Source organism: Elephantulus edwardii, unplaced genomic scaffold (genome assembly GCF_000299155.1).
Source record: "Elephantulus edwardii isolate Elephantulus edwardi_28Jun2011 unplaced genomic scaffold, EleEdw1.0 scaffold00167, whole genome shotgun sequence".
Lineage (NCBI taxonomy): Eukaryota > Metazoa > Chordata > Mammalia > Macroscelidea > Macroscelididae > Elephantulus > Elephantulus edwardii.
In genome coordinates this window covers 4,579,547-4,588,656 of record NW_006399917.1, presented here as the reverse complement: position 1 = coordinate 4,588,656, position 9,110 = coordinate 4,579,547, and positions in this window count along the sequence as shown.

Sequence of the window (9,110 nt, the reverse complement as noted above, 5' to 3'; positions counted from 1 at the left end):
GATTTCCATTCATTCATTGTTGCACATTTCTCCTCTCCCAAGACTCCCCTCAGAACACTACCCTCTTGAAAAAGTAAAAGAAAAATTCTTTCATTGTTTTACAAAACCTCCCCCAGGTCCAATCCACCATGTAGCCATCACTCTAGACTCATGTCATGACAGAAATACCTAAAAAAAAAAAGAAATACCTATTCATATATCTCTTTTAAACAGTTTTCTCCCTCCTCTGTTTCAGGGCAGTATACATTATTGAACCCATCTTACTCAGTCTCTCCCTAACCCCAAGGTCAGTCCTCTTTTACAACAGTGGCACTGGGATATTTCACTCAGCATAATGTTTTCCAGAGTCAACCATTTTGAATAATATTGCATGAGTCCCTTGTTTTTCAATGCATCATAGTATTCCATTGTGTAAACATGCCACAGCTTCTCTATCCATTCATTTGTTGATGGCACTTAGGTTGTTTCCAACTCTTTGCTATTGTGAACAAAGATGCAATAAACATGGGTGTGCATATATCTGCTTGGATGTCAGTTATGGTCTCTTTGGGGTATATTCCCAGGAGTGGAACTGCTGGATCAAATGGTATCTCTATTTGCAACTTTTTTTAAAAGTGCCATACTGCTTTCCACAGGGGTTGCACCATTTTACACTCCCACCAACAGTGAATAAGGGTGCCAGTTTCTCCACAACCTCACCAGCATTTGTTGCTTGTACACTTTCTGGCACACTAGATAGAGCCCCTTGTGACAGTCACTGTATCAACCCACCTGGTCGAGGGTCTTCCTCTCCTTCACAGACCTTCCCTCCTTTCAAGTTTCATGTCCCTCTCCAAGGAATAAGCTCTCCTAACAACATGCCCAAAGTATTGATTTTCCGAATCTAGTTCTTTGCACATTTCATTATAATACTTGGCTTTGTCTTCCAGACTGGGACATTTGCTGCAGAAGGTCAAAGACTGCAGACTTCACTATGATTTGTAGCTCAAAATAAAGAAAGCAAAGATTTTCACCAGTGGGCCAATTGGCAGCTTCATGATAGAGAGGAGAGGGAGATTGTTAACAACTTCAGCTTGCTGGGTTCCACAACCAACACTCATGACACCAGCAGTCAGGGGCATCAAAAGACAAATTGAATTGAGAAAATCTGCAGTCAGGAATTTCTCCAGAGTGCTGAAGAGCATTAATGTCCATCTAGAGACTAAGGTGTGCCTAATCAAGGCTATGGTCTTCACAATTACTTGCTATGCATCAGAGAGCTAGACAAGGACTAAGGATGACAGAAGAATCAATGTCTTCAAATTGTGGTGCTGGAGAAGAGTCTTGAACATACCATGGACTGCCTAGAAAACAAATAGGTCTGTCTTGGAAAGGGTGAAACTAATTTCACCTTGGAGGCTAGGATTTTGAAGCTACAACTCACATACTTTGGGCATCTGGCCAGGAGAGACAGATCCTTGAAGAAGGACATCATGCTCAGAAGGGTGGAGGGACATCACAGGAGAGGAAGACAGTAGATGAGATGGATTGACACTGTAACTGGGATGTTGGTGGTAGGTGTGTCAGAGACAGTGAGTTTGCCTCACGATAGGACAGGGTTCAAAGCTATTGTACATAGGGTGGCTATGAGCTGCAAGTGACTCGATGACACATAACGACAACAACCCCTGTGTCTACTGTCACCTCTTTCTTAACCCTCTGCTGTGAGCAGTCATTTCTTATTTGCAGCAATGCATTTATTAATAGCAGACCTTCTTCCAGTTCTCTGCTTTCAATGTGTTGTAGATTTGCTAACCAAGAAAACTCAGCTTATGTACATATACTAAAAGTGAAGACATTCTGACAGATTTTCTGGGAAATTCCCATGAGTCAAGGAAGTGAGAGTCAGTGTGAACATTTTAACATATATTATGCCTGCATAGAAGATTTTTTGCAACTTATATTTTTATTCTTGGTTGTGGTCCAGGAGAGGTGAGCTTGCCAGACATTTGAGTTCCAGAGAAGTAGATCATTACTATGCTAATTTTATTACTAGGAAATGCAAATGGCATTGAACTCATTTTGTTCATGACATCCAAATGTTCTAGGTCAAAGAAAAGAAAAGGAAGTAGACATCGTTGGCAAGAGCGGTGTGAGGGTTTTGTCAATCTAAACTTAAAACCTTCCTCCAGTGTTTAAAGAATTTGTGCATATGAACTTGGCACAGAATAGATACTTATAGCCCTGGAGGTCAAAGTGAAGAACCATAGGAGGTGAAGGCAATGGCAATATACAGTGCCCAGTGGCAACACTGATTTCCAATGAATGGTGGCAGGGATTCGGCTGTAGTGTTAGGTTTTAACCAGCACCAGTGGCAGCGGTGATACTCTTTTAAATATATGTTACTGAGATATCATTTTAGCTTTGTATCTGATCAGCTGGTCCTTCTTCTGCTCCTTTTCAGTTTTCTAAGTGTAGTCTCTAGTCCAGGGAAGTCTAATGGCATAATGGGTAAGGAGTGGTCCTGACCACCCAAAGGTAGGCAGTTCAAACGTTCCAGTCACTTTGAAGAAGAAAGATGGACAGTCTCTTCTTGTTTGCTTTATAGCCTCTGAAAATCCACTAGAAGGTCAGCCAGCGATTCCAACTGTTCTTGTTATGTGCTGCCGAGTCACCTGCAACTCATAGCGACCCTTTGTACAACAGCCTTAAACTCTGCCCTATCCTGTGCCAATCTCACCATCTCCAACACACCTACTCCCATTACCCCAGTCACTGAATCAATCCATCTCATTGAGGATCTTTCTCTCCTGTGCTGTCCCTGCGCCCTCCCAAGCATGATGTCCTTCTCCAAGGACTGGTCCCTCATTGCAACATGTCCTAAGTATGTCAGGCGAAGCTTCAGAATCCTTGCCTCCAAGGATCAGCCCAGCTTTACCCTCTCTAGGACAAATCTGTTTGTTTTCCTAGCTAGATTGCAACTAGACAGCAAGAAATCAATGTTTTTCAGTCATCCTGATGATACTTTTACATTCCAATATATTTCTAGGTAATTGTTTTCATGCTTAAGTTAATCAGTATCGACTGCACAGTTTTGAAACCAGGGACCTTGTGTAGGACACCTGAGTGATTCTTTTCTATCTAAATAGTGTGTGTGTGCGCGCGTGCGCGCGCGCGCGCGCGTGTGTGTGTGTGTGTGTGTGTGTGTGTGTGTGTGTGTTGGTTTTGCGTACCAAAGAGTTGCAACAGACCTTCCAATAAGTTTTCAGAGGCAGTTAATCACCTGGGAGTAGATTTCCAGCTTTCTCCCACAGAGTTGCTGGTGGATTTGAACAATCCATTCATCTTTTTAATGGTAACAAGGTCCCCTTCACACACTCTGAAAGTGGTTCTCTTTAAGCCTAGCAGGAAAGCAAAACTAACCACTGCCTTTGCAGATTCACAGGCACCTTATTTGCATACCCCAGTCAATCTTTACAGGATTTGTACATATTTCGTATACATAGTCCCATCCAATCACTTAAGCATTTGTTTGTTGTTGGTAGGTGCTATAAAGTCCAGAATGACTTATAGTGATCCTATGAAGAAAACATGAAGAATCCTCTCCAAACCTGTGTCATCTTCATCATCTCTGACACACTTAAGCCCATTGTTGAAATCTGTGTCCATCAATCTTGTTGAGAGCCTTCTTCACTTTCATCAACCTTTTACCTTTCTAGGTATGATGTCCTTTTCAAAGGAATAGCCTTTCCAACATGTCTAAACTATGTGAGTATGTGAGGTGAAGCTTTGTAATCTTTGTCTCCAAGAAGCACTCTGGCTGTACTTTCTCCAAGACATAGCTGTTTGTTCTTTCGGCAGACCAAGAGATAGTCAGTACTCGTCTTAAACATCACAACTCAAAGGCATTGAATCTCTTCTGTCATCTTTTTCTTTTCAATTCTTTCATCTTTATTCATTGCCCAGTTATCAGATGCAAATCAATTTGTTTAAGACCGCTGCCTGAATCAAGTGCACCTTAGTCTTCAACTGACATCACTGTTTCTCAGTAATTTGGAGAGGTCCTTGACAACAGACTTTCCCAATGCAACTTGTCTCCTGAATTCCTGACTGCTGGTACCAAGTGTGGTGATTGTGTGAGTAACAAAAATATAACTGAGGAAGTCACATAAAAAACAATTCACTGTATCACAACATTTATGAAAGTAGAATACAAGAAATCAAATGATACCATGCAGTAGGAAAATCTGCTGTAAATTACCATATTAAGGTGTTAAAAACAAAGCTATTGTTGTATACTGTCGAGTCAGAGCCTACCCATAGTTGACCTTCCATCTGGGTTTTTTAATTGCAAAGGAGGAGGTTGTCCATCTTTCTCCCACAGAGTAGCTGGTGGATTTGAACTATGTACATTTGCTTTGACAGTGAAATTCTTTACCACTAAGTCACCAGGAAATTGAAGATTTCTAGCAACTTTTACAGTCCAACATTGACCAAATATGCAATCAAGATACATTAATAATTATTGTTGTTGTTACTATTGGGTGTCATTGAGCTGAATGCAACTCATAACAACCCTAAGAACAAAAGATCTGAACCCTGTTCTATTCTGCTCCATCCTCACACTTTCTGACACACAAGAGCCCACTGCAGCAGTCACCGTGTCAGTCCACCTGTTTGAGGGTCTTCCTCTCCTTCACTAACGTTCCGCCCTTCCTGGAATCACTGGAATTAAAAAGTTAGACACAATGACGAAGGCATGGTAGTCAGAAAGTATGCTTTTGGTGACAGAAATGAGGCCAGATATCAAATTATTGAATTCTGTGCATTTAATGATTTATTCATTGCAAATATCTTTTTTGAAAAATGCATTAAGTGACTTTCACATGGACGTCACTTGATGGACTTACTTCAGAGGAATCAGATTGACTACATCTGTGGAAAGAATCATTGGAGCAACTAGCTCAATATCAGCCGTCAAAACCAGGTCAGTTTTGCTGAAGGTGGAACAGAGCATCAGCTGCTCATGTGTGAGTTCAAATTGAAGATGAAGAAAATGAAAACTAGTACATGAAAACCAAAGTATAACTTAGAGTTTGTTTAAATTCCCACCTGAATTTAAAAAAACAAAACAAAGAAAGAAAAAAAAAAACCAAACAACCAGAATACGTTTGAAGCATAGATTACTAATGATCAAAGATCAGATCATTTATGGGATGACATAAAAAATATCATCCATTAAGAGAATGAAAGGTCATTACAAAAATAGAAGAGGAAGCAAAGACCAAAGAGAATGTCACAAGAGACTCTGAAAATTGCACTACAGCTAAAAGAAGCCAAAACAAAGGGAATAATCACCAAAATGAAAGAACTGAACAGAAGATTTCAATGGGCATCCTGAGAGACAAAGGAAAGTTTTATAATGTAATGTGCAAAGAGCTGGAGTTACAGATTAGAAGAGAAGAACTCACTTGGCAGTTCTAAAGTTGAAATAATTGAAAAGCAAATTTAAGTCATAAACTGTAATACTTAGATATGTTATAAGCAAAATCTTCAGTGATCCCAGAAGTATCAAAAGAAATTATATGGGATACACAGAATTACTGTGCCAAAAAGAATTGAAAGACATTGAAAAATTTCAGGAAGTATCATATAGTCAAGAGCCAATAGCACTGAAGGGAAAAGTTCAAGCTGCACTGAAGGCATCAGCAAAGAATAAGGCCCCAGGAATCATTGCAATATCACTTGGCATATGTCAACTAATTATTGTAGCCCTGGACATGCACACCAGGCTATGCCAGAAAATTTGGAGGACAACTGCCTACCTGACTGACTGGTAGATACTGATAATTGTTCTAATTCCCAAGAAAGGTAACCCAAGAAAATGTGGAAATTATTAAATAATATCATTAGTATTACATGCAAGCAAAATATTACTAAATTTCATCCAAAAATTGGCAAGAACAGTAAGTAGAGAACATGGCACCAGGAATATTATAGTGGATGTCAGATGGATCCTGGCTGCAAGCAAAGAATATCAGAAGAATGTCTATTTGTGTTTTATTGACTATGTAAAGGCATTTGAAAAGTATGCAGAACAGATTATCTGAGAGGATGGGCTCTATGAGGAGAAGTGTGGCTTCAGGATTGGTGGAAGATCTATTAACAATCTGTTTTATGCAGATGACTCAACCCTGCTTCTGAAACTGAGGAGGACCTGCAGAAGGTCAAAGACTGCAGCCTTCAGTGTGGATTAAGGTTCAATGTCAGGAAGACAAAAATTCTCACCACTGGACCAATTGGCAGCAACAGGATGGATGGTGAAGTGATTGAGATTTTTAACAACTGTAGTCTGCTTGGCTCCATGATCAACACTCTTGGCACCAGTAGCCAGAGAATCAAAAAATGTCTTGCAATGGGAAAGTCTGCTCTCCAGGGTACTGAAGAGCAATGGTGTCACTCTGGAGATTAAGGTGCATCTGATACAGGCTATGGTCTTTGCAATCACTTGTTATGCAGCAAAGAGTTGGACAATGACTAGGAAGGACAGAGGAAGAATTGAAGCCTTTGAGCTATGATGCTGGAGAAGAGTATTGAATGTACCATGGACTGCCAAGAAAACAAATAGATTCATCCTGGAGAGGGTTAAACCAGGCTGCTCCTTGGAGGCAAGGATTCTGGGGCTTTGTCTGACATACTTTGGACATGTTGTAAGGAGGGACAAGTACGAGGAGAGGGACATCATGCTTGGGAGGGTGGAGGGATGGCACAAGAGGGGAAGACCCTCTATGAAGTGGATTGATTCAGTGACGGGGGTAATCGGGATGGATGTGTCAGAGGCAGTGCGATTGGCACAGGATAGAACAGGGTTTAGAGCTGTTGTACATAGGGTCGCTATGAGTCGCAAGCTACTTCACGGCACATAACAACAACAACAAAGGCATTTGACAGTTTGGATCATAACAAACTATGGCTAACATTGAAAAGAATGGGAGTAACAGAACACTTAATTCTGCTCATCTGAAAACTATACCCAGACCAAGAAGCTGTTGTTTACACAGAACAAGGGAATATTGCATGACTTAAAATCAGGAAAGGTGTGTGTCAGGGTTGTATCCTTTATTTCATATCTATTCAAACTGCTGAACAAGTCATTCATGAAGCTGGATGGGTATGAAGAGGAATGTAACATCAGGATTGAAGGAAGACTCATCAACAACCTGTGCTATGCAGATGACTCAACCTTGCTTGCTGAGAGTGAGGAAGACTTGAAATACTGCGGAGAATTAAAGACTGCAGCCTTCATTATGGATTTCATCTCAACAAGAAGAAGACAAAGATCTTCATCATTGGATAAACGGGAAACATCATGATAGATGGAGAAAAAAGTGGAAATTGTCAACAATTTTATCTTATTTGGATCCACAATCAATACCCATGGTACCAACAGTCAGGAGATAAATTGCACTGGGCACGTCTGCTGTCAAAAATCTCTCCAAATTATTGAGGAACAATGATGTGAGTTTGAAGATTAAGTTGTGCCTCATTCAGGCCATGGTCTTTTCAATCACTAGGTATGCATCTGAGAGCTCAGCAAGGATTAAGAAGAACAGAAGAAGAATTGATTACTTTGAGTTGCAGTGTTGGAGAAGAGCACTGAACATCCCATAGATATCTTATTGAAAAAGCAAAGAGATAATATCTTGCACAAAGTGCAATCAGAGACTGCCTAGGATTGAGAAACTTCCTTTCACATATTTTTGACATGTTTCTAGGAAAGGCTATTCCTTGGAAATGGATCTCATGCTCGCAAAGATGGAGGAACAGAGAAAGAGAGGAAGATTCACAATGAGATGGACTGATCCAGTTACTACAGCAATGGTCTCAAGTAAGTCGGAGTTGATGAGGCTGGCATAGCCTAGGACGGAGTTAAATCTGTTGTTCATAGGGTTCACTATGAGTCATACTCTACTCAGTAGCACCTAACAAGAAAAACAGCAACAACAATTTGCAATTATGATGAAATGTGCAGAGAGCTGGAGTCAGAAAATCAAAAGGGCTGAACTCGCTCCGCATTTCTTAAGCTGAAGGAGCTGAAAAACAAATTCAAGCCATGGGTGGCAATACTTAAGGATACTTTGGGTAGAATGTTAAATGATCCAGGAAGTAACAAGAGAAGATGGAAGGAATACACAGAGTAACTGTATCAGAAGGAATTGACTGACAGAAGAATTTCATGAAATGACATATGATCAAGAGCCTATGGTGATGAAGGAGGAAGTTCAAATTGTTCTGAAGGAATTGACAAAAAACAAGGCTCCAGGAGTTGACCTCATACCAAATGACATATTTCAACAGACACTGCCCTGGATGTACTCACTAAGTTATGCCAAGAAATCTGGAGAACATCCAGCTGGCCCAAAAAAGGTGACCCAACAGAGTGCGGAAATTATCGAACAATATCATTAATATCACATGCAAGCAAGATTTTGCTGAAAATTATCCAAAAACGTCTGGAACAATATGTCAACAGAGAACTGCCAGTTGTATAGCCTGGATTTAGAAGAAGTTGTGGTGCTAGGGATAGTTAATGTAAGATGGATCTTGGCAGAAAGCAAAGAATACCAGAAGAATGTCAATCTGTGCTTCATTGACTATGCAAAAGCTTTTGACTGTGTGGATCACAACAAGCTGTGGCTGACTCTGAGAAGAATGGGAATCCCAGAACATTTGATTGTGCTAATGCGAAACCTATACTTGTACCAGGAGGCGGTCGTCAGAACAGAGCAAGGAGATACTACATGGTTCAAAATCAAGAAGGGGGTCCATCAGGGATGTATTCGGTCTCCATACCTTTTTAATCTGTATGCAGAACAGATCATCCGAGACGCTGGGCTGCATGAAGAGGAATGTGGTATCAGGATTGGTGGAAAAGTCATCAACAACATGCGTTATGCAGATGACACAACCCTGCTTGCTGAAACTGAGGAGGACCTGAAAGCGCTTGCTGCAGAATGTCAAGGACTGCAGCCTCCTATGTGGATTGAAGCTCAACATCAAGAAAACAAAGATTCTCACCACTGGACCAACTGGCAGCAACAGTACGAATGGTGAAGAGACTGAGATAGTTA